Source organism: Triturus cristatus, chromosome 4_1, assembly GCF_964204655.1.
Source record: "Triturus cristatus chromosome 4_1, aTriCri1.1, whole genome shotgun sequence".
Classification (NCBI taxonomy): Eukaryota; Metazoa; Chordata; class Amphibia; order Caudata; family Salamandridae; genus Triturus; species Triturus cristatus.
The window spans coordinates 150,997,287-151,021,413 of NC_140585.1; the positions used below are offsets into that span (position 1 = coordinate 150,997,287).

The 24,127-nt window shown below is 36.8% G+C and overlaps 26 non-coding genes across 26 annotated transcripts; all 26 read left to right on the top strand.

Moving 5' to 3' along the window:
- Positions 1-113: 113 nt before the first annotated feature.
- On the top strand, positions 114-186 carry TRNAK-UUU (transfer RNA lysine (anticodon UUU)). Its single transcript has one exon. It is a non-coding gene; the product is annotated as a tRNA-Lys (tRNA).
- Positions 187-1,050: 864 nt separating this feature from the next.
- On the top strand, positions 1,051-1,123 carry TRNAK-UUU (transfer RNA lysine (anticodon UUU)). Its single transcript has one exon. It is a non-coding gene; the product is annotated as a tRNA-Lys (tRNA).
- An 864-nt stretch (positions 1,124-1,987) lies between these two features.
- On the top strand, positions 1,988-2,060 carry TRNAK-UUU (transfer RNA lysine (anticodon UUU)). Its single transcript has one exon. It is a non-coding gene; the product is annotated as a tRNA-Lys (tRNA).
- Positions 2,061-2,924: 864 nt separating this feature from the next.
- TRNAK-UUU (transfer RNA lysine (anticodon UUU)) lies at positions 2,925-2,997 on the top strand. Its single transcript has one exon. It is a non-coding gene; the product is annotated as a tRNA-Lys (tRNA).
- A 341-nt stretch (positions 2,998-3,338) lies between these two features.
- On the top strand, positions 3,339-3,429 carry TRNAR-UCU (transfer RNA arginine (anticodon UCU)). The gene is given in 2 exon segments: positions 3,339-3,375; positions 3,394-3,429. It is a non-coding gene; the product is annotated as a tRNA-Arg (tRNA).
- Positions 3,430-3,888: 459 nt separating this feature from the next.
- On the top strand, positions 3,889-3,961 carry TRNAK-UUU (transfer RNA lysine (anticodon UUU)). The gene has a single exon. It is a non-coding gene; the product is annotated as a tRNA-Lys (tRNA).
- An 864-nt stretch (positions 3,962-4,825) lies between these two features.
- Positions 4,826-4,898, top strand: TRNAK-UUU (transfer RNA lysine (anticodon UUU)). Its single transcript has one exon. It is a non-coding gene; the product is annotated as a tRNA-Lys (tRNA).
- Positions 4,899-5,762: 864 nt separating this feature from the next.
- On the top strand, positions 5,763-5,835 carry TRNAK-UUU (transfer RNA lysine (anticodon UUU)). The gene has a single exon. It is a non-coding gene; the product is annotated as a tRNA-Lys (tRNA).
- An 864-nt stretch (positions 5,836-6,699) lies between these two features.
- TRNAK-UUU (transfer RNA lysine (anticodon UUU)) lies at positions 6,700-6,772 on the top strand. The gene has a single exon. It is a non-coding gene; the product is annotated as a tRNA-Lys (tRNA).
- Positions 6,773-7,636: 864 nt separating this feature from the next.
- On the top strand, positions 7,637-7,709 carry TRNAK-UUU (transfer RNA lysine (anticodon UUU)). The gene has a single exon. It is a non-coding gene; the product is annotated as a tRNA-Lys (tRNA).
- An 864-nt stretch (positions 7,710-8,573) lies between these two features.
- On the top strand, positions 8,574-8,646 carry TRNAK-UUU (transfer RNA lysine (anticodon UUU)). Its single transcript has one exon. It is a non-coding gene; the product is annotated as a tRNA-Lys (tRNA).
- Positions 8,647-9,510: 864 nt separating this feature from the next.
- Positions 9,511-9,583, top strand: TRNAK-UUU (transfer RNA lysine (anticodon UUU)). The gene has a single exon. It is a non-coding gene; the product is annotated as a tRNA-Lys (tRNA).
- An 864-nt stretch (positions 9,584-10,447) lies between these two features.
- On the top strand, positions 10,448-10,520 carry TRNAK-UUU (transfer RNA lysine (anticodon UUU)). The gene has a single exon. It is a non-coding gene; the product is annotated as a tRNA-Lys (tRNA).
- Positions 10,521-11,384: 864 nt separating this feature from the next.
- Positions 11,385-11,457, top strand: TRNAK-UUU (transfer RNA lysine (anticodon UUU)). The gene has a single exon. It is a non-coding gene; the product is annotated as a tRNA-Lys (tRNA).
- Positions 11,458-12,321: 864 nt separating this feature from the next.
- Positions 12,322-12,394, top strand: TRNAK-UUU (transfer RNA lysine (anticodon UUU)). The gene has a single exon. It is a non-coding gene; the product is annotated as a tRNA-Lys (tRNA).
- Positions 12,395-13,258: 864 nt separating this feature from the next.
- TRNAK-UUU (transfer RNA lysine (anticodon UUU)) lies at positions 13,259-13,331 on the top strand. Its single transcript has one exon. It is a non-coding gene; the product is annotated as a tRNA-Lys (tRNA).
- Positions 13,332-14,195: 864 nt separating this feature from the next.
- Positions 14,196-14,268, top strand: TRNAK-UUU (transfer RNA lysine (anticodon UUU)). The gene has a single exon. It is a non-coding gene; the product is annotated as a tRNA-Lys (tRNA).
- Positions 14,269-15,132: 864 nt separating this feature from the next.
- On the top strand, positions 15,133-15,205 carry TRNAK-UUU (transfer RNA lysine (anticodon UUU)). The gene has a single exon. It is a non-coding gene; the product is annotated as a tRNA-Lys (tRNA).
- An 864-nt stretch (positions 15,206-16,069) lies between these two features.
- On the top strand, positions 16,070-16,142 carry TRNAK-UUU (transfer RNA lysine (anticodon UUU)). Its single transcript has one exon. It is a non-coding gene; the product is annotated as a tRNA-Lys (tRNA).
- Positions 16,143-17,006: 864 nt separating this feature from the next.
- On the top strand, positions 17,007-17,079 carry TRNAK-UUU (transfer RNA lysine (anticodon UUU)). Its single transcript has one exon. It is a non-coding gene; the product is annotated as a tRNA-Lys (tRNA).
- An 864-nt stretch (positions 17,080-17,943) lies between these two features.
- On the top strand, positions 17,944-18,016 carry TRNAK-UUU (transfer RNA lysine (anticodon UUU)). The gene has a single exon. It is a non-coding gene; the product is annotated as a tRNA-Lys (tRNA).
- A 1,801-nt stretch (positions 18,017-19,817) lies between these two features.
- Positions 19,818-19,890, top strand: TRNAK-UUU (transfer RNA lysine (anticodon UUU)). The gene has a single exon. It is a non-coding gene; the product is annotated as a tRNA-Lys (tRNA).
- Positions 19,891-20,754: 864 nt separating this feature from the next.
- Positions 20,755-20,827, top strand: TRNAK-UUU (transfer RNA lysine (anticodon UUU)). Its single transcript has one exon. It is a non-coding gene; the product is annotated as a tRNA-Lys (tRNA).
- Positions 20,828-21,691: 864 nt separating this feature from the next.
- TRNAK-UUU (transfer RNA lysine (anticodon UUU)) lies at positions 21,692-21,764 on the top strand. Its single transcript has one exon. It is a non-coding gene; the product is annotated as a tRNA-Lys (tRNA).
- Positions 21,765-22,628: 864 nt separating this feature from the next.
- TRNAK-UUU (transfer RNA lysine (anticodon UUU)) lies at positions 22,629-22,701 on the top strand. The gene has a single exon. It is a non-coding gene; the product is annotated as a tRNA-Lys (tRNA).
- Positions 22,702-23,565: 864 nt separating this feature from the next.
- On the top strand, positions 23,566-23,638 carry TRNAK-UUU (transfer RNA lysine (anticodon UUU)). Its single transcript has one exon. It is a non-coding gene; the product is annotated as a tRNA-Lys (tRNA).
- The last annotated feature ends 489 nt before the right edge of the window (positions 23,639-24,127 follow it).

Here is a 24,127-nt window from a genome sequence, read left to right on the forward strand (position 1 = left end):
ATTATATTCTAGTGTATTTGGTACCTTCTTCAGGTAACCATCTTAAGAAACATAGCGTTAGTTGGGACACTGCCAAATTTTGATTAGGTGATTTTGAGGTTTGCTGTATCAGAGCCTGGATAGCTCAGTCGGTAGAGCATCAGACTTTTAATCTGAGGGTCCAGGGTTCAAGTCCCTGTTCAGGCGGTTTGTTTAAAGAAAATGTACTCTAATGACATGCTCTTTTCAGGATCCAATGAACGAGTAGTCCCATTAGAGTAATTGCAAGTTACTCTTAATGGAGCCATTAAATACCCATCGGTCGTGTACCATTTGACAAGAGTTAAGAAGACTTACCGCAACGGTATCATGTCGTTTGAGATGTTGATTATCTTTTCCCCAATTCAATGTTCAAAATGGAACCCTGCTTATAGTTTCCAAATCACTTTATAAAGTTGGTCAACCGCTGATAGCTCATCTTTTTATTTGAGAATTTCTGTTCACCTTGTTGAATCAGGTTGGATCTCTGGTGCAATGGATAGCGGCTTGGGGTTCTAGGCGAATGTAGAGAAAGCATTCAAAGTCTTTGGGTTGGAATACTAGCTGGGTCAGTTTTATCCCTCCTTTATCTTATAACTAATTGAAACAGTAACAAACAATGCCTGCTTCTGCATAACCAGAGACATTTACCAAAACGGCAGTGAAAGAAAGTCTATTTAAACAGACACTGTTTGCTTTGAAAATGTTGCATAATCTATGCCCAAGAGTAAATTTCCAGTTATACTGCTGGACATGTAATTTAGTACCTAGTAATAGTATTTGGCCTTTTACTAATTTCACAATGTCAATTTAGAGACATGATTTCTAAGTCAGCCGAAAATGAGATAGAACGAATTTCAGGATTTAAAATAGATTACGTGTGCTGCTGAAATTTCAAATGCTTGAAATATCAATTAATTATTAAACTCTACATATTTGATTGCTAATATATGTAACCATATTAAGAATTAAAGTGTAGGTTGGTGTGCGTCCACATCATTTTTAGCTGATTTTTAGTTGCAGTGTTGCAGAGCCTGGATAGCTCAGTCGGTAGAGCATCAGACTTTTAATCTGAGGGTCCAGGGTTCAAGTCCCTGTTCAGGCGGTTTGTTTAAAGAAAATGTACTCTAATGACATGCTCTTTTCAGGATCCAATGAACGAGTAGTCCCATTAGAGTAATTGCAAGTTACTCTTAATGGAGCCATTAAATACCCATCGGTCGTGTACCATTTGACAAGAGTTAAGAAGACTTACCGCAACGGTATCATGTCGTTTGAGATGTTGATTATCTTTTCCCCAATTCAACGTTCAAAATGGAACCCTGCTTATAGTTTCCAAATCACTTTATAAAGTTGGTCAACCGCTGATAGCTCATCTTTTTATTTGAGAATTTCTGTTCACCTTGTTGAATCAGGTTGGATCTCTGGTGCAATGGATAGCGGCTTGGGGTTCTAGGCGAATGTAGAGAAAGCATTCAAAGTCTTTGGGTTGGAATACTAGCTGGGTCAGTTTTATCCCTCCTTTATCTTATAACTAATTGAAACAGTAACAAACAATGCCTGCTTCTGCATAACCAGAGACATTTACCAAAACGGCAGTGAAAGAAAGTCTATTTAAACAGACACTGTTTGCTTTGAAAATGTTGCATAATCTATGCCCAAGAGTAAATTTCCAGTTATACTGCTGGACATGTAATTTAGTACCTAGTAATAGTATTTGGCCTTTTACTAATTTCACAATGTCAATTTAGAGACATGATTTCTAAGTCAGCCGAAAATGAGATAGAACGAATTTCAGGATTTAAAATAGATTACGTGTGCTGCTGAAATTTCAAATGCTTGAAATATCAATTAATTATTAAACTCTACATATTTGATTGCTAATATATGTAACCATATTAAGAATTAAAGTGTAGGTTGGTGTGCGTCCACATCATTTTTAGCTGATTTTTAGTTGCAGTGTTGCAGAGCCTGGATAGCTCAGTCGGTAGAGCATCAGACTTTTAATCTGAGGGTCCAGGGTTCAAGTCCCTGTTCAGGCGGTTTGTTTAAAGAAAATGTACTCTAATGACATGCTCTTTTCAGGATCCAATGAACGAGTAGTCCCATTAGAGTAATTGCAAGTTACTCTTAATGGAGCCATTAAATACCCATCGGTCGTGTACCATTTGACAAGAGTTAAGAAGACTTACCGCAACGGTATCATGTCGTTTGAGATGTTGATTATCTTTTCCCCAATTCAATGTTCAAAATGGAACCCTGCTTATAGTTTCCAAATCACTTTATAAAGTTGGTCAACCGCTGATAGCTCATCTTTTTATTTGAGAATTTCTGTTCACCTTGTTGAATCAGGTTGGATCTCTGGTGCAATGGATAGCGGCTTGGGGTTCTAGGCGAATGAAGAGAAAGCATTCAAAGTCTTTGGGTTGGAATACTAGCTGGGTCAGTTTTATCCCTCCTTTATCTTATAACTAATTGAAACAGTAACAAACAATGCCTGCTTCTGCATAACCAGAGACATTTACCAAAACGGCAGTGAAAGAAAGTCTATTTAAACAGACACTGTTTGCTTTGAAAATGTTGCATAATCTATGCCCAAGAGTAAATTTCCAGTTATACTGCTGGACATGTAATTTAGTACCTAGTAATAGTATTTGGCCTTTTACTAATTTCACAATGTCAATTTAGAGACATGATTTCTAAGTCAGCCGAAAATGAGATAGAACGAATTTCAGGATTTAAAATAGATTACGTGTGCTGCTGAAATTTCAAATGCTTGAAATATCAATTAATTATTAAACTCTACATATTTGATTGCTAATATATGTAACCATATTAAGAATTAAAGTGTAGGTTGGTGTGCGTCCACATCATTTTTAGCTGATTTTTAGTTGCAGTGTTGCAGAGCCTGGATAGCTCAGTCGGTAGAGCATCAGACTTTTAATCTGAGGGTCCAGGGTTCAAGTCCCTGTTCAGGCGGTCGGCTACTTTAAAGAAAAAGTATTCTGATTGTACATTCTTTTTGTGTTCCACTGCATGATGAATAAGATATTCCATTACCAAAATTAAAAAAAAACGTCTTTCATGGAGAAGTGAAAAACCCATCTGTCTCATATATCAGATGACTATACACTAAACTTAAGTTGTATGCAGACTTACCAACTGTATCATGTAGTTTGACACGGTGAATAACTTTTACCCAATTCAATATTCAAAATATAGCCATGGTTATAGTATCCAATGAACTTTATAAAGTTGATCAACAGCTCAAAGCTCATTATTTCATTTCTGAATATCTGTGCACCTCATTCAAGCAAATTGGCTCTGTGGCGCAATGGATAGCACATTGGACTTCTAGGTGAATGTCAAGAAGGTATTCAAAGGCTGTGGGATCGAATCCCACCAGAGTCAGTTTTATCCCTGTTTATTTCATAACTATTTAAAGAAGTTATAAGCGATGCATGCATGCTTCTGCTTCACCAAAATCATTTGCTAAAAAAGGTCAGTAAAAGGAAGTCTATTTTAAAGAGACACCGTTCAATTTGGGTAATCTATGCAGAAGAGGAAATTGTCAGCTGTACTGATGAAAATATAATTTACTCGGAAGTAAGATTTTGGGCCCTTCCTTAATTTTACCATGTCAATAAACACATATGAATTTGACGTCAGCAAAAAAATGAGATAGTAGCAACTTCAGGACTAAAAATAAGGTTACATTTACTGAAGAAATTTCAAATGCTTGAAATATCAATTCATTATTATATTCTAGTGTATTTGGTACCTTCTTCAGGTAACCATCTTAAGAAACATAGCGTTAGTTGGGACACTGCCAAATTTTGATTAGGTGATTTTGAGGTTTGCTGTATCAGAGCCTGGATAGCTCAGTCGGTAGAGCATCAGACTTTTAATCTGAGGGTCCAGGGTTCAAGTCCCTGTTCAGGCGGTTTGTTTAAAGAAAATGTACTCTAATGACATGCTCTTTTCAGGATCCAATGAACGAGTAGTCCCATTAGAGTAATTGCAAGTTACTCTTAATGGAGCCATTAAATACCCATCGGTCGTGTACCATTTGACAAGAGTTAAGAAGACTTACCGCAACGGTATCATGTCGTTTGAGATGTTGATTATCTTTTCCCCAATTCAATGTTCAAAATGGAACCCTGCTTATAGTTTCCAAATCACTTTATAAAGTTGGTCAACCGCTGATAGCTCATCTTTTTATTTGAGAATTTCTGTTCACCTTGTTGAATCAGGTTGGATCTCTGGTGCAATGGATAGCGGCTTGGGGTTCTAGGCGAATGTAGAGAAAGCATTCAAAGTCTTTGGGTTGGAATACTAGCTGGGTCAGTTTTATCCCTCCTTTATCTTATAACTAATTGAAACAGTAACAAACAATGCCTGCTTCTGCATAACCAGAGACATTTACCAAAACGGCAGTGAAAGAAAGTCTATTTAAACAGACACTGTTTGCTTTGAAAATGTTGCATAATCTATGCCCAAGAGTAAATTTCCAGTTATACTGCTGGACATGTAATTTAGTACCTAGTAATAGTATTTGGCCTTTTACTAATTTCACAATGTCAATTTAGAGACATGATTTCTAAGTCAGCCGAAAATGAGATAGAACGAATTTCAGGATTTAAAATAGATTACGTGTGCTGCTGAAATTTCAAATGCTTGAAATATCAATTAATTATTAAACTCTACATATTTGATTGCTAATATATGTAACCATATTAAGAATTAAAGTGTAGGTTGGTGTGCGTCCACATCATTTTTAGCTGATTTTTAGTTGCAGTGTTGCAGAGCCTGGATAGCTCAGTCGGTAGAGCATCAGACTTTTAATCTGAGGGTCCAGGGTTCAAGTCCCTGTTCAGGCGGTTTGTTTAAAGAAAATGTACTCTAATGACATGCTCTTTTCAGGATCCAATGAACGAGTAGTCCCATTAGAGTAATTGCAAGTTACTCTTAATGGAGCCATTAAATACCCATCGGTCGTGTACCATTTGACAAGAGTTAAGAAGACTTACCGCAACGGTATCATGTCGTTTGAGATGTTGATTATCTTTTCCCCAATTCAACGTTCAAAATGGAACCCTGCTTATAGTTTCCAAATCACTTTATAAAGTTGGTCAACCGCTGATAGCTCATCTTTTTATTTGAGAATTTCTGTTCACCTTGTTGAATCAGGTTGGATCTCTGGTGCAATGGATAGCGGCTTGGGGTTCTAGGCGAATGTAGAGAAAGCATTCAAAGTCTTTGGGTTGGAATACTAGCTGGGTCAGTTTTATCCCTCCTTTATCTTATAACTAATTGAAACAGTAACAAACAATGCCTGCTTCTGCATAACCAGAGACATTTACCAAAACGGCAGTGAAAGAAAGTCTATTTAAACAGACACTGTTTGCTTTGAAAATGTTGCATAATCTATGCCCAAGAGTAAATTTCCAGTTATACTGCTGGACATGTAATTTAGTACCTAGTAATAGTATTTGGCCTTTTACTAATTTCACAATGTCAATTTAGAGACATGATTTCTAAGTCAGCCGAAAATGAGATAGAACGAATTTCAGGATTTAAAATAGATTACGTGTGCTGCTGAAATTTCAAATGCTTGAAATATCAATTAATTATTAAACTCTACATATTTGATTGCTAATATATGTAACCATATTAAGATTTAAAGTGTAGGTTGGTGTGCGTCCACATCATTTTTAGCTGATTTTTAGTTGCAGTGTTGCAGAGCCTGGATAGCTCAGTCGGTAGAGCATCAGACTTTTAATCTGAGGGTCCAGGGTTCAAGTCCCTGTTCAGGCGGTTTGTTTAAAGAAAATGTACTCTAATGACATGCTCTTTTCAGGATCCAATGAACGAGTAGTCCCATTAGAGTAATTGCAAGTTACTCTTAATGGAGCCATTAAATACCCATCGGTCGTGTACCATTTGACAAGAGTTAAGAAGACTTACCGCAACGGTATCATGTCGTTTGAGATGTTGATTATCTTTTCCCCAATTCAATGTTCAAAATGGAACCCTGCTTATAGTTTCCAAATCACTTTATAAAGTTGGTCAACCGCTGATAGCTCATCTTTTTATTTGAGAATTTCTGTTCACCTTGTTGAATCAGGTTGGATCTCTGGTGCAATGGATAGCGGCTTGGGGTTCTAGGCGAATGTAGAGAAAGCATTCAAAGTCTTTGGGTTGGAATACTAGCTGGGTCAGTTTTATCCCTCCTTTATCTTATAGTTAATTGAAACAGTAACAAACAATGCCTGCTTCTGCATAACCAGAGACATTTACCAAAACGGCAGTGAAAGAAAGTCTATTTAAACAGACACTGTTTGCTTTGAAAATGTTGCATAATCTATGCCCAAGAGTAAATTTCCAGTTATACTGCTGGACATGTAATTTAGTACCTAGTAATAGTATTTGGCCTTTTTCTAATTTCACAATGTCAATTTAGAGACATGATTTCTAAGTCAGCCGAAAATGAGATAGAACGAATTTCAGGATTTAAAATAGATTACGTGTGCTGCTGAAATTTCAAATGCTTGAAATATCAATTAATTATTAAACTCTACATATTTGATTGCTAATATATGTAACCATATTAAGATTTAAAGTGTAGGTTGGTGTGCGTCCACATCATTTTTAGCTGATTTTTAGTTGCAGTGTTGCAGAGCCTGGATAGCTCAGTCGGTAGAGCATCAGACTTTTAATCTGAGGGTCCAGGGTTCAAGTCCCTGTTCAGGCGGTTTGTTTAAAGAAAATGTACTCTAATGACATGCTCTTTTCAGGATCCAATGAACGAGTAGTCCCATTAGAGTAATTGCAAGTTACTCTTAATGGAGCCATTAAATACCCATCGGTCGTGTACCATTTGACAAGAGTTAAGAAGACTTACCGCAACGGTATCATGTCGTTTGAGATGTTGATTATCTTTTCCCCAATTCAATGTTCAAAATGGAACCCTGCTTATAGTTTCCAAATCACTTTATAAAGTTGGTCAACCGCTGATAGCTCATCTTTTTATTTGAGAATTTCTGTTCACCTTGTTGAATCAGGTTGGATCTCTGGTGCAATGGATAGCGGCTTGGGGTTCTAGGCGAATGTAGAGAAAGCATTCAAAGTCTTTGGGTTGGAATACTAGCTGGGTCAGTTTTATCCCTCCTTTATCTTATAGTTAATTGAAACAGTAACAAACAATGCCTGCTTCTGCATAACCAGAGACATTTACCAAAACGGCAGTGAAAGAAAGTCTATTTAAACAGACACTGTTTGCTTTGAAAATGTTGCATAATCTATGCCCAAGAGTAAATTTCCAGTTATACTGCTGGACATGTAATTTAGTACCTAGTAATAGTATTTGGCCTTTTTCTAATTTCACAATGTCAATTTAGAGACATGATTTCTAAGTCAGCCGAAAATGAGATAGAACGAATTTCAGGATTTAAAATAGATTACGTGTGCTGCTGAAATTTCAAATGCTTGAAATATCAATTAATTATTAAACTCTACATATTTGATTGCTAATATATGTAACCATATTAAGAATTTAAGTGTAGGTTGGTGTGCGTCCACATCATTTTTAGCTGATTTTTAGTTGCAGTGTTGCAGAGCCTGGATAGCTCAGTCGGTAGAGCATCAGACTTTTAATCTGAGGGTCCAGGGTTCAAGTCCCTGTTCAGGCGGTTTGTTTAAAGAAAATGTACTCTAATGACATGCTCTTTTCAGGATCCAATGAACGAGTAGTCCCATTAGAGTAATTGCAAGTTACTCTTAATGGAGCCATTAAATACCCATCGGTCGTGTACCATTTGACAAGAGTTAAGAAGACTTACCGCAACGGTATCATGTCGTTTGAGATGTTGATTATCTTTTCCCCAATTCAATGTTCAAAATGGAACCCTGCTTATAGTTTCCAAATCACTTTATAATGTTGGTCAACCGCTGATAGCTCATCTTTTTATTTGAGAATTTCTGTTCACCTTGTTGAATCAGGTTGGATCTCTGGTGCAATGGATAGCGGCTTGGGGTTCTAGGCGAATGTAGAGAAAGCATTCAAAGTCTTTGGGTTGGAATACTAGCTGGGTCAGTTTTATCCCTCCTTTATCTTATAACTAATTGAAACAGTAACAAACAATGCCTGCTTCTGCATAACCAGAGACATTTACCAAAACGGCAGTGAAAGAAAGTCTATTTAAACAGACACTGTTTGCTTTGAAAATGTTGCATAATCTATGCCCAAGAGTAAATTTCCAGTTATACTGCTGGACATGTAATTTAGTACCTAGTAATAGTATTTGGCCTTTTACTAATTTCACAATGTCAATTTAGAGACATGATTTCTAAGTCAGCCGAAAATGAGATAGAACGAATTTCAGGATTTAAAATAGATTACGTGTGCTGCTGAAATTTCAAATGCTTGAAATATCAATTAATTATTAAACTCTACATATTTGATTGCTAATATATGTAACCATATTAAGAATTAAAGTGTAGGTTGGTGTGCGTCCACATCATTTTTAGCTGATTTTTAGTTGCAGTGTTGCAGAGCCTGGATAGCTCAGTCGGTAGAGCATCAGACTTTTAATCTGAGGGTCCAGGGTTCAAGTCCCTGTTCAGGCGGTTTGTTTAAAGAAAATGTACTCTAATGACATGCTCTTTTCAGGATCCAATGAACGAGTAGTCCCATTAGAGTAATTGCAAGTTACTCTTAATGGAGCCATTAAATACCCATCGGTCGTGTACCATTTGACAAGAGTTAAGAAGACTTACCGCAACGGTATCATGTCGTTTGAGATGTTGATTATCTTTTCCCCAATTCAATGTTCAAAATGGAACCCTGCTTATAGTTTCCAAATCACTTTATAAAGTTGGTCAACCGCTGATAGCTCATCTTTTTATTTGAGAATTTCTGTTCACCTTGTTGAATCAGGTTGGATCTCTGGTGCAATGGATAGCGGCTTGGGGTTCTAGGCGAATGTAGAGAAAGCATTCAAAGTCTTTGGGTTGGAATACTAGCTGGGTCAGTTTTATCCCTCCTTTATCTTATAACTAATTGAAACAGTAACAAACAATGCCTGCTTCTGCATAACCAGAGACATTTACCAAAACGGCAGTGAAAGAAAGTCTATTTAAACAGACACTGTTTGCTTTGAAAATGTTGCATAATCTATGCCCAAGAGTAAATTTCCAGTTATACTGCTGGACATGTAATTTAGTACCTAGTAATAGTATTTGGCCTTTTACTAATTTCACAATGTCAATTTAGAGACATGATTTCTAAGTCAGCCGAAAATGAGATAGAACGAATTTCAGGATTTAAAATAGATTACGTGTGCTGCTGAAATTTCAAATGCTTGAAATATCAATTAATTATTAAACTCTACATATTTGATTGCTAATATATGTAACCATATTAAGATTTAAAGTGTAGGTTGGTGTGCGTCCACATCATTTTTAGCTGATTTTTAGTTGCAGTGTTGCAGAGCCTGGATAGCTCAGTCGGTAGAGCATCAGACTTTTAATCTGAGGGTCCAGGGTTCAAGTCCCTGTTCAGGCGGTTTGTTTAAAGAAAATGTACTCTAATGACATGCTCTTTTCAGGATCCAATGAACGAGTAGTCCCATTAGAGTAATTGCAAGTTACTCTTAATGGAGCCATTAAATACCCATCGGTCGTGTACCATTTGACAAGAGTTAAGAAGACTTACCGCAACGGTATCATGTCGTTTGAGATGTTGATTATCTTTTCCCCAATTCAATGTTCAAAATGGAACCCTGCTTATAGTTTCCAAATCACTTTATAAAGTTGGTCAACCGCTGATAGCTCATCTTTTTATTTGAGAATTTCTGTTCACCTTGTTGAATCAGGTTGGATCTCTGGTGCAATGGATAGCGGCTTGGGGTTCTAGGCGAATGTAGAGAAAGCATTCAAAGTCTTTGGGTTGGAATACTAGCTGGGTCAGTTTTATCCCTCCTTTATCTTATAGTTAATTGAAACAGTAACAAACAATGCCTGCTTCTGCATAACCAGAGACATTTACCAAAACGGCAGTGAAAGAAAGTCTATTTAAACAGACACTGTTTGCTTTGAAAATGTTGCATAATCTATGCCCAAGAGTAAATTTCCAGTTATACTGCTGGACATGTAATTTAGTACCTAGTAATAGTATTTGGCCTTTTTCTAATTTCACAATGTCAATTTAGAGACATGATTTCTAAGTCAGCCGAAAATGAGATAGAACGAATTTCAGGATTTAAAATAGATTACGTGTGCTGCTGAAATTTCAAATGCTTGAAATATCAATTAATTATTAAACTCTACATATTTGATTGCTAATATATGTAACCATATTAAGATTTAAAGTGTAGGTTGGTGTGCGTCCACATCATTTTTAGCTGATTTTTAGTTGCAGTGTTGCAGAGCCTGGATAGCTCAGTCGGTAGAGCATCAGACTTTTAATCTGAGGGTCCAGGGTTCAAGTCCCTGTTCAGGCGGTTTGTTTAAAGAAAATGTACTCTAATGACATGCTCTTTTCAGGATCCAATGAACGAGTAGTCCCATTAGAGTAATTGCAAGTTACTCTTAATGGAGCCATTAAATACCCATCGGTCGTGTACCATTTGACAAGAGTTAAGAAGACTTACCGCAACGGTATCATGTCGTTTGAGATGTTGATTATCTTTTCCCCAATTCAATGTTCAAAATGGAACCCTGCTTATAGTTTCCAAATCACTTTATAAAGTTGGTCAACCGCTGATAGCTCATCTTTTTATTTGAGAATTTCTGTTCACCTTGTTGAATCAGGTTGGATCTCTGGTGCAATGGATAGCGGCTTGGGGTTCTAGGCGAATGTAGAGAAAGCATTCAAAGTCTTTGGGTTGGAATACTAGCTGGGTCAGTTTTATCCCTCCTTTATCTTATAGTTAATTGAAACAGTAACAAACAATGCCTGCTTCTGCATAACCAGAGACATTTACCAAAACGGCAGTGAAAGAAAGTCTATTTAAACAGACACTGTTTGCTTTGAAAATGTTGCATAATCTATGCCCAAGAGTAAATTTCCAGTTATACTGCTGGACATGTAATTTAGTACCTAGTAATAGTATTTGGCCTTTTTCTAATTTCACAATGTCAATTTAGAGACATGATTTCTAAGTCAGCCGAAAATGAGATAGAACGAATTTCAGGATTTAAAATAGATTACGTGTGCTGCTGAAATTTCAAATGCTTGAAATATCAATTAATTATTAAACTCTACATATTTGATTGCTAATATATGTAACCATATTAAGAATTTAAGTGTAGGTTGGTGTGCGTCCACATCATTTTTAGCTGATTTTTAGTTGCAGTGTTGCAGAGCCTGGATAGCTCAGTCGGTAGAGCATCAGACTTTTAATCTGAGGGTCCAGGGTTCAAGTCCCTGTTCAGGCGGTTTGTTTAAAGAAAATGTACTCTAATGACATGCTCTTTTCAGGATCCAATGAACGAGTAGTCCCATTAGAGTAATTGCAAGTTACTCTTAATGGAGCCATTAAATACCCATCGGTCGTGTACCATTTGACAAGAGTTAAGAAGACTTACCGCAACGGTATCATGTCGTTTGAGATGTTGATTATCTTTTCCCCAATTCAATGTTCAAAATGGAACCCTGCTTATAGTTTCCAAATCACTTTATAATGTTGGTCAACCGCTGATAGCTCATCTTTTTATTTGAGAATTTCTGTTCACCTTGTTGAATCAGGTTGGATCTCTGGTGCAATGGATAGCGGCTTGGGGTTCTAGGCGAATGTAGAGAAAGCATTCAAAGTCTTTGGGTTGGAATACTAGCTGGGTCAGTTTTATCCCTCCTTTATCTTATAACTAATTGAAACAGTAACAAACAATGCCTGCTTCTGCATAACCAGAGACATTTACCAAAACGGCAGTGAAAGAAAGTCTATTTAAACAGACACTGTTTGCTTTGAAAATGTTGCATAATCTATGCCCAAGAGTAAATTTCCAGTTATACTGCTGGACATGTAATTTAGTACCTAGTAATAGTATTTGGCCTTTTACTAATTTCACAATGTCAATTTAGAGACATGATTTCTAAGTCAGCCGAAAATGAGATAGAACGAATTTCAGGATTTAAAATAGATTACGTGTGCTGCTGAAATTTCAAATGCTTGAAATATCAATTAATTATTAAACTCTACATATTTGATTGCTAATATATGTAACCATATTAAGAATTAAAGTGTAGGTTGGTGTGCGTCCACATCATTTTTAGCTGATTTTTAGTTGCAGTGTTGCAGAGCCTGGATAGCTCAGTCGGTAGAGCATCAGACTTTTAATCTGAGGGTCCAGGGTTCAAGTCCCTGTTCAGGCGGTTTGTTTAAAGAAAATGTACTCTAATGACATGCTCTTTTCAGGATCCAATGAACGAGTAGTCCCATTAGAGTAATTGCAAGTTACTCTTAATGGAGCCATTAAATACCCATCGGTCGTGTACCATTTGACAAGAGTTAAGAAGACTTACCGCAACGGTATCATGTCGTTTGAGATGTTGATTATCTTTTCCCCAATTCAATGTTCAAAATGGAACCCTGCTTATAGTTTCCAAATCACTTTATAAAGTTGGTCAACCGCTGATAGCTCATCTTTTTATTTGAGAATTTCTGTTCACCTTGTTGAATCAGGTTGGATCTCTGGTGCAATGGATAGCGGCTTGGGGTTCTAGGCGAATGTAGAGAAAGCATTCAAAGTCTTTGGGTTGGAATACTAGCTGGGTCAGTTTTATCCCTCCTTTATCTTATAACTAATTGAAACAGTAACAAACAATGCCTGCTTCTGCATAACCAGAGACATTTACCAAAACGGCAGTGAAAGAAAGTCTATTTAAACAGACACTGTTTGCTTTGAAAATGTTGCATAATCTATGCCCAAGAGTAAATTTCCAGTTATACTGCTGGACATGTAATTTAGTACCTAGTAATAGTATTTGGCCTTTTACTAATTTCACAATGTCAATTTAGAGACATGATTTCTAAGTCAGCCGAAAATGAGATAGAACGAATTTCAGGATTTAAAATAGATTACGTGTGCTGCTGAAATTTCAAATGCTTGAAATATCAATTAATTATTAAACTCTACATATTTGATTGCTAATATATGTAACCATATTAAGAATTAAAGTGTAGGTTGGTGTGCGTCCACATCATTTTTAGCTGATTTTTAGTTGCAGTGTTGCAGAGCCTGGATAGCTCAGTCGGTAGAGCATCAGACTTTTAATCTGAGGGTCCAGGGTTCAAGTCCCTGTTCAGGCGGTTTGTTTAAAGAAAATGTACTCTAATGACATGCTCTTTTCAGGATCCAATGAACGAGTAGCCCCATTAGAGTAATTGCAAGTTACTCTTAATGGAGCCATTAAATACCCATCGGTCGTGTACCATTTGACAAGAGTTAAGAAGACTTACCGCAACGGTATCATGTCGTTTGAGATGTTGATTATCTTTTCCCCAATTCAACGTTCAAAATGGAACCCTGCTTATAGTTTCCAAATCACTTTATAAAGTTGGTCAACCGCTGATAGCTCATCTTTTTATTTGAGAATTTCTGTTCACCTTGTTGAATCAGGTTGGATCTCTGGTGCAATGGATAGCGGCTTGGGGTTCTAGGCGAATGTAGAGAAAGCATTCAAAGTCTTTGGGTTGGAATACTAGCTGGGTCAGTTTTATCCCTCCTTTATCTTATAACTAATTGAAACAGTAACAAACAATGCCTGCTTCTGCATAACCAGAGACATTTACCAAAACGGCAGTGAAAGAAAGTCTATTTAAACAGACACTGTTTGCTTTGAAAATGTTGCATAATCTATGCCCAAGAGTAAATTTCCAGTTATACTGCTGGACATGTAATTTAGTACCTAGTAATAGTATTTGGCCTTTTACTAATTTCACAATGTCAATTTAGAGACATGATTTCTAAGTCAGCCGAAAATGAGATAGAACGAATTTCAGGATTTAAAATAGATTACGTGTGCTGCTGAAATTTCAAATGCTTGAAATATCAATTAATTATTAAACTCTACATATTTGATTGCTAATATATGTAACCATATTAAGAATTAAAGTGTAGGTTGGTGTGCGTCCACATCATTTTTAGCTGATTTTTAGTTGCAGTGTTGCAGAGCCTGGATAGCTCAGTCGGTAGAGCATCAGACTTTTAATCTGAGGGTCCAGGGTTCAAGTCCCTGTTCAGGCGGTTTGTTTAAAGAAAATGTACTCTAATGACATGCTCTTTTCAGGATCCAATGAACGAGTAGTCCCATTAGAGTAATTGCAAGTTACTCTTAATGGAGCCATTAAATACCCATCGGTCGTGTACCATTTGACAAGAGTTAAGAAGACTTACCGCAACGGTATCATGTCGTTTGAGATGTTGATTATCTTTTCCCCAATTCAATGTTCAAAATGGAACCCTGCTTATAGTTTCCAAATCACTTTATAAAGTTGGTCAACCGCTGATAGCTCATCTTTTTATTTGAGAATTTCTGTTCACCTTGTTGAATCAGGTTGGATCTCTGGTGCAATGGATAGCGGCTTGGGGTTCTAGGCGAATGTAGAGAAAGCATTCAAAGTCTTTGGGTTGGAATACTAGCTGGGTCAGTTTTATCCCTCCTTTATCTTATAACTAATTGAAACAGTAACAAACAATGCCTGCTTCTGCATAACCAGAGACATTTACCAAAACGGCAGTGAAAGAAAGTCTATTTAAACAGACACTGTTTGCTTTGAAAATGTTGCATAATCTATGCCCAAGAGTAAATTTCCAGTTATACTGCTGGACATGTAATTTAGTACCTAGTAATAGTATTTGGCCTTTTACTAATTTCACAATGTCAATTTAGAGACATGATTTCTAAGTCAGCCGAAAATGAGATAGAACGAATTTCAGGATTTAAAATAGATTACGTGTGCTGCTGAAATTTCAAATGCTTGAAATATCAATTAATTATTAAACTCTACATATTTGATTGCTAATATATGTAACCATATTAAGAATTAAAGTGTAGGTTGGTGTGCGTCCACATCATTTTTAGCTGATTTTTAGTTGCAGTGTTGCAGAGCCTGGATAGCTCAGTCGGTAGAGCATCAGACTTTTAATCTGAGGGTCCAGGGTTCAAGTCCCTGTTCAGGCGGTTTGTTTAAAGAAAATGTACTCTAATGACATGCTCTTTTCAGGATCCAATGAACGAGTAGTCCCATTAGAGTAATTGCAAGTTACTCTTAATGGAGCCATTAAATACCCATCGGTCGTGTACCATTTGACAAGAGTTAAGAAGACTTACCGCAACGGTATCATGTCGTTTGAGATGTTGATTATCTTTTCCCCAATTCAACGTTCAAAATGGAACCCTGCTTATAGTTTCCAAATCACTTTATAAAGTTGGTCAACCGCTGATAGCTCATCTTTTTATTTGAGAATTTCTGTTCACCTTGTTGAATCAGGTTGGATCTCTGGTGCAATGGATAGCGGCTTGGGGTTCTAGGCGAATGTAGAGAAAGCATTCAAAGTCTTTGGGTTGGAATACTAGCTGGGTCAGTTTTATCCCTCCTTTATCTTATAACTAATTGAAACAGTAACAAACAATGCCTGCTTCTGCATAACCAGAGACATTTACCAAAACGGCAGTGAAAGAAAGTCTATTTAAACAGACACTGTTTGCTTTGAAAATGTTGCATAATCTATGCCCAAGAGTAAATTTCCAGTTATACTGCTGGACATGTAATTTAGTACCTAGTAATAGTATTTGGCCTTTTACTAATTTCACAATGTCAATTTAGAGACATGATTTCTAAGTCAGCCGAAAATGAGATAGAACGAATTTCAGGATTTAAAATAGATTACGTGTGCTGCTGAAATTTCAAATGCTTGAAATATCAATTAATTATTAAACTCTACATATTTGATTGCTAATATATGTAACCATATTAAGAATTAAAGTGTAGGTTGGTGTGCGTCCACATCATTTTTAGCTGGTTTTTAGTTGCAGTGTTGCAGAGCCTGGATAGCTCAGTCGGTAGAGCATCAGACTTTTAATCTGAGGGTCCAGGGTTCAAGTCCCTGTTCAGGCGGTTTGTTTAAAGAAAATGTACTCTAATGACATGCTCTTTTCAGGATCCAATGAACGAGTAGTCCCATTAGAGTAATTGCAAGTTACTCTTAATGGAGCCATTAAATACCCATCGGTCGTGTACCATTTGACAAGAGTTAAGAAGACTTACCGCAACGGTATCATGTCGTTTGAGATGTTGATTATCTTTTCCCCAATTCAATGTTCAAAATGGAACCCTGCTTATAGTTTCCAAATCACTTTATAAAGTTGGTCAACCGCTGATAGCTCATCTTTTTATTTGAGAATTTCTGTTCACCTTGTTGAATCAGGTTGGATCTCTGGTGCAATGGATAGCGGCTTGGGGTTCTAGGCGAATGTAGAGAAAGCATTCAAAGTCTTTGGGTTGGAATACTAGCTGGGTCAGTTTTATCCCTCCTTTATCTTATAACTAATTGAAACAGTAACAAACAATGCCTGCTTCTGCATAACCAGAGACATTTACCAAAACGGCAGTGAAAGAAAGTCTATTTAAACAGACACTGTTTGCTTTGAAAATGTTGCATAATCTATGCCCAAGAGTAAATTTCCAGTTATACTGCTGGACATGTAATTTAGTACCTAGTAATAGTATTTGGCCTTTTACTAATTTCACAATGTCAATTTAGAGACATGATTTCTAAGTCAGCCGAAAATGAGATAGAACGAATTTCAGGATTTAAAATAGATTACGTGTGCTGCTGAAATTTCAAATGCTTGAAATATCAATTAATTATTAAACTCTACATATTTGATTGCTAATATATGTAACCATATTAAGAATTAAAGTGTAGGTTGGTGTGCGTCCACATCATTTTTAGCTGATTTTTAGTTGCAGTGTTGCAGAGCCTGGATAGCTCAGTCGGTAGAGCATCAGACTTTTAATCTGAGGGTCCAGGGTTCAAGTCCCTGTTCAGGCGGTTTGTTTAAAGAAAATGTACTCTAATGACATGCTCTTTTCAGGATCCAATGAACGAGTAGTCCCATTAGAGTAATTGCAAGTTACTCTTAATGGAGCCATTAAATACCCATCGGTCGTGTACCATTTGACAAGAGTTAAGAAGACTTACCGCAACGGTATCATGTCGTTTGAGATGTTGATTATCTTTTCCCCAATTCAATGTTCAAAATGGAACCCTGCTTATAGTTTCCAAATCACTTTATAAAGTTGGTCAACCGCTGATAGCTCATCTTTTTATTTGAGAATTTCTGTTCACCTTGTTGAATCAGGTTGGATCTCTGGTGCAATGGATAGCGGCTTGGGGTTCTAGGCGAATGTAGAGAAAGCATTCAAAGTCTTTGGGTTGGAATACTAGCTGGGTCAGTTTTATCCCTCCTTTATCTTATAGTTAATTGAAACAGTAACAAACAATGCCTGCTTCTGCATAACCAGAGACATTTACCAAAACGGCAGTGAAAGAAAGTCTATTTAAACAGACACTGTTTGCTTTGAAAATGTTGCATAATCTATGCCCAAGAGTAAATTTCCAGTTATACTGCTGGACATGTAATTTAGTACCTAGTAATAGTATTTGGCCTTTTTCTAATTTCACAATGTCAATTTAGAGACATGATTTCTAAGTCAGCCGAAAATGAGATAGAACGAATTTCAGGATTTAAAATAGATTACGTGTGCTGCTGAAATTTCAAATGCTTGAAATATCAATTAATTATTAAACTCTACATATTTGATTGCTAATATATGTAACCATATTAAGAATTAAAGTGTAGGTTGGTGTGCGTCCACATCATTTTTAGCTGATTTTTAGTTGCAGTGTTGCAGAGCCTGGATAGCTCAGTCGGTAGAGCATCAGACTTTTAATCTGAGGGTCCAGGGTTCAAGTCCCTGTTCAGGCGGTTTGTTTAAAGAAAATGTACTCTAATGACATGCTCTTTTCAGGATCCAATGAACGAGTAGTCCCATTAGAGTAATTGCAAGTTACTCTTAATGGAGCCATTAAATACCCATCGGTCGTGTACCATTTGACAAGAGTTAAGAAGACTTACCGCAACGGTATCATGTCGTTTGAGATGTTGATTATCTTTTCCCCAATTCAATGTTCAAAATGGAACCCTGCTTATAGTTTCCAAATCACTTTATAATGTTGGTCAACCGCTGATAGCTCATCTTTTTATTTGAGAATTTCTGTTCACCTTGTTGAATCAGGTTGGATCTCTGGTGCAATGGATAGCGGCTTGGGGTTCTAGGCGAATGTAGAGAAAGCATTCAAAGTCTTTGGGTTGGAATACTAGCTGGGTCAGTTTTATCCCTCCTTTATCTTATAACTAATTGAAACAGTAACAAACAATGCCTGCTTCTGCATAACCAGAGACATTTACCAAAACGGCAGTGAAAGAAAGTCTATTTAAACAGACACTGTTTGCTTTGAAAATGTTGCATAATCTATGCCCAAGAGTAAATTTCCAGTTATACTGCTGGACATGTAATTTAGTACCTAGTAATAGTATTTGGCCTTTTACTAATTTCACAATGTCAATTTAGAGACATGATTTCTAAGTCAGCCGAAAATGAGATAGAACGAATTTCAGGATTTAAAATAGATTACGTGTGCTGCTGAAATTTCAAATGCTTGAAATATCAATTAATTATTAAACTCTACATATTTGATTGCTAATATATGTAACCATATTAAGAATTAAAGTGTAGGTTGGTGTGCGTCCACATCATTTTTAGCTGATTTTTAGTTGCAGTGTTGCAGAGCCTGGATAGCTCAGTCGGTAGAGCATCAGACTTTTAATCTGAGGGTCCAGGGTTCAAGTCCCTGTTTAGGCGGTTTGTTTAAAGAAAATGTACTCTAATGACATGCTCTTTTCAGGATCCAATGAACGAGTAGTCCCATTAGAGTAATTGCAAGTTACTCTTAATGGAGCCATTAAATACCCATCGGTCGTGTACCATTTGACAAGAGTTAAGAAGACTTACCGCAACGGTATCATGTCGTTTGAGATGTTGATTATCTTTTCCCCAATTCAATGTTCAAAATGGAACCCTGCTTATAGTTTCCAAATCACTTTATAAAGTTGGTCAACCGCTGATAGCTCATCTTTTTATTTGAGAATTTCTGTTCACCTTGTTGAATCAGGTTGGATCTCTGGTGCAATGGATAGCGGCTTGGGGTTCTAGGCGAATGTAGAGAAAGCATTCAAAGTCTTTGGGTTGGAATACTAGCTGGGTCAGTTTTATCCCTCCTTTATCTTATAACTAATTGAAACAGTAACAAACAATGCCTGCTTCTGCATAACCAGAGACATTTACCAAAACGGCAGTGAAAGAAAGTCTATTTAAACAGACACTGTTTGCTTTGAAAATGTTGCATAATCTATGCCCAAGAGTAAATTTCCAGTTATACTGCTGGACATGTAATTTAGTACCTAGTAATAGTATTTGGCCTTTTACTAATTTCACAATGTCAATTTAGAGACATGATTTCTAAGTCAGCCGAAAATGAGATAGAACGAATTTCAGGATTTAAAATAGATTACGTGTGCTGCTGAAATTTCAAATGCTTGAAATATCAATTAATTATTAAACTCTACATATTTGATTGCTAATATATGTAACCATATTAAGAATTAAAGTGTAGGTTGGTGTGCGTCCACATCATTTTTAGCTGGTTTTTAGTTGCAGTGTTGCAGAGCCTGGATAGCTCAGTCGGTAGAGCATCAGACTTTTAATCTGAGGGTCCAGGGTTCAAGTCCCTGTTCAGGCGGTTTGTTTAAAGAAAATGTACTCTAATGACATGCTCTTTTCAGGATCCAATGAACGAGTAGTCCCATTAGAGTAATTGCAAGTTACTCTTAATGGAGCCATTAAATACCCATCGGTCGTGTACCATTTGACAAGAGTTAAGAAGACTTACCGCAACGGTATCATGTCGTTTGAGATGTTGATTATCTTTTCCCCAATTCAATGTTCAAAATGGAACCCTGCTTATAGTTTCCAAATCACTTTATAAAGTTGGTCAACCGCTGATAGCTCATCTTTTTATTTGAGAATTTCTGTTCACCTTGTTGAATCAGGTTGGATCTCTGGTGCAATAGATAGCGGCTTGGGGTTCTAGGCGAATGTAGAGAAAGCATTCAAAGTCTTTGGGTTGGAATACTAGCTGGGTCAGTTTTATCCCTCCTTTATCTTATAACTAATTGAAACAGTAACAAACAATGCCTGCTTCTGCATAACCAGAGACATTTACCAAAACGGCAGTGAAAGAAAGTCTATTTAAACAGACACTGTTTGCTTTGAAAATGTTGCATAATCTATGCCCAAGAGTAAATTTCCAGTTATACTGCTGGACATGTAATTTAGTACCTAGTAATAGTATTTGGCCTTTTACTAATTTCACAATGTCAATTTAGAGACATGATTTCTAAGTCAGCCGAAAATGAGATAGAACGAATTTCAGGATTTAAAATAGATTACGTGTGCTGCTGAAATTTCAAATGCTTGAAATATCAATTAATTATTAAACTCTACATATTTGATTGCTAATATATGTAACCATATTAAGAATTAAAGTGTAGGTTGGTGTGCGTCCACATCATTTTTAGCTGATTTTTAGTTGCAGTGTTGCAGAGCCTGGATAGCTCAGTCGGTAGAGCATCAGACTTTTAATCTGAGGGTCCAGGGTTCAAGTCCCTGTTCAGGCGGTTTGTTTAAAGAAAATGTACTCTAATGACATGCTCTTTTCAGGATCCAATGAACGAGTAGTCCCATTAGAGTAATTGCAAGTTACTCTTAATGGAGCCATTAAATACCCATCGGTCGTGTACCATTTGACAAGAGTTAAGAAGACTTACCGCAACGGTATCATGTCGTTTGAGATGTTGATTATCTTTTCCCCAATTCAACGTTCAAAATGGAACCCTGCTTATAGTTTCCAAATCACTTTATAAAGTTGGTCAACCGCTGATAGCTCATCTTTTTATTTGAGAATTTCTGTTCACCTTGTTGAATCAGGTTGGATCTCTGGTGCAATGGATAGCGGCTTGGGGTTCTAGGCGAATGTAGAGAAAGCATTCAAAGTCTTTGGGTTGGAATACTAGCTGGGTCAGTTTTATCCCTCCTTTATCTTATAACTAATTGAAACAGTAACAAACAATGCCTGCTTCTGCATAACCAGAGACATTTACCAAAACGGCAGTGAAAGAAAGTCTATTTAAACAGACACTGTTTGCTTTGAAAATGTTGCATAATCTATGCCCAAGAGTAAATTTCCAGTTATACTGCTGGACATGTAATTTAGTACCTAGTAATAGTATTTGGCCTTTTACTAATTTCACAATGTCAATTTAGAGACATGATTTCTAAGTCAGCCGAAAATGAGATAGAACGAATTTCAGGATTTAAAATAGATTACGTGTGCTGCTGAAATTTCAAATGCTTGAAATATCAATTAATTATTAAACTCTACATATTTGATTGCTAATATATGTAACCATATTAAGAATTAAAGTGTAGGTTGGTGTGCGTCCACATCATTTTTAGCTGGTTTTTAGTTGCAGTGTTGCAGAGCCTGGATAGCTCAGTCGGTAGAGCATCAGACTTTTAATCTGAGGGTCCAGGGTTCAAGTCCCTGTTCAGGCGGTTTGTTTAAAGAAAATGTACTCTAATGACATGCTCTTTTCAGGATCCAATGAACGAGTAGTCCCATTAGAGTAATTGCAAGTTACTCTTAATGGAGCCATTAAATACCCATCGGTCGTGTACCATTTGACAAGAGTTAAGAAGACTTACCGCAACGGTATCATGTCGTTTGAGATGTTGATTATCTTTTCCCCAATTCAATGTTCAAAATGGAACCCTGCTTATAGTTTCCAAATCACTTTATAAAGTTGGTCAACCGCTGATAGCTCATCTTTTTATTTGAGAATTTCTGTTCACCTTGTTGAATCAGGTTGGATCTCTGGTGCAATGGATAGCGGCTTGGGGTTCTAGGCGAATGTAGAGAAAGCATTCAAAGTCTTTGGGTTGGAATACTAGCTGGGTCAGTTTTATCCCTCCTTTATCTTATAACTAATTGAAACAGTAACAAACAATGCCTGCTTCTGCATAACCAGAGACATTTACCAAAACGGCAGTGAAAGAAAGTCTATTTAAACAGACACTGTTTGCTTTGAAAATGTTGCATAATCTATGCCCAAGAGTAAATTTCCAGTTATACTGCTGGACATGTAATTTAGTACCTAGTAATAGTATTTGGCCTTTTACTAATTTCACAATGTCAATTTAGAGACATGATTTCTAAGTCAGCCGAAAATGAGATAGAACGAATTTCAGGATTTAAAATAGATTACGTGTGCTGCTGAAATTTCAAATGCTTGAAATATCAATTAATTATTAAACTCTACATATTTGATTGCTAATATATGTAACCATATTAAGAATTAAAGTGTAGGTTGGTGTGCGTCCACATCATTTTTAGCTGATTTTTAGTTGCAGTGTTGCAGAGCCTGGATAGCTCAGTCGGTAGAGCATCAGACTTTTAATCTGAGGGTCCAGGGTTCAAGTCCCTGTTCAGGCGGTTTGTTTAAAGAAAATGTACTCTAATGACATGCTCTTTTCAGGATCCAATGAACGAGTAGTCCCATTAGAGTAATTGCAAGTTACTCTTAATGGAGCCATTAAATACCCATCGGTCGTGTACCATTTGACAAGAGTTAAGAAGACTTACCGCAACGGTATCATGTCGTTTGAGATGTTGATTATCTTTTCCCCAATTCAACGTTCAAAATGGAACCCTGCTTATAGTTTCCAAATCACTTTATAAAGTTGGTCAACCGCTGATAGCTCATCTTTTTATTTGAGAATTTCTGTTCACCTTGTTGAATCAGGTTGGATCTCTGGTGCAATGGATAGCGGCTTGGGGTTCTAGGCGAATGTAGAGAAAGCATTCAAAGTCTTTGGGTTGGAATACTAGCTGGGTCAGTTTTATCCCTCCTTTATCTTATAACTAATTGAAACAGTAACAAACAATGCCTGCTTCTGCATAACCAGAGACATTTACCAAAACGGCAGTGAAAGAAAGTCTATTTAAACAGACACTGTTTGCTTTGAAAATGTTGCATAATCTATGCCCAAGAGTAAATTTCCAGTTATACTGCTGGACATGTAATTTAGTACCTAGTAATAGTATTTGGCCTTTTACTAATTTCACAATGTCAATTTAGAGACATGATTTCTAAGTCAGCCGAAAATGAGATAGAACGAATTTCAGGATTTAAAATAGATTACGTGTGCTGCTGAAATTTCAAATGCTTGAAATATCAATTAATTATTAAACTCTACATATTTGATTGCTAATATATGTAACCATATTAAGAATTAAAGTGTAGGTTGGTGTGCGTCCACATCATTTTTAGCTGGTTTTTAGTTGCAGTGTTGCAGAGCCTGGATAGCTCAGTCGGTAGAGCATCAGACTTTTAATCTGAGGGTCCAGGGTTCAAGTCCCTGTTCAGGCGGTTTGTTTAAAGAAAATGTACTCTAATGACATGCTCTTTTCAGGATCCAATGAACGAGTAGTCCCATTAGAGTAATTGCAAGTTACTCTTAATGGAGCCATTAAATACCCATCGGTCGTGTACCATTTGACAAGAGTTAAGAAGACTTACCGCAACGGTATCATGTCGTTTGAGATGTTGATTATCTTTTCCCCAATTCAATGTTCAAAATGGAACCCTGCTTATAGTTTCCAAATCACTTTATAAAGTTGGTCAACCGCTGATAGCTCATCTTTTTATTTGAGAATTTCTGTTCACCTTGTTGAATCAGGTTGGATCTCTGGTGCAATGGATAGCGGCTTGGGGTTCTAGGCGAATGTAGAGAAAGCATTCAAAGTCTTTGGGTTGGAATACTAGCTGGGTCAGTTTTATCCCTCCTTTATCTTATAACTAATTGAAACAGTAACAAACAATGCCTGCTTCTGCATAACCAGAGACATTTACCAAAAC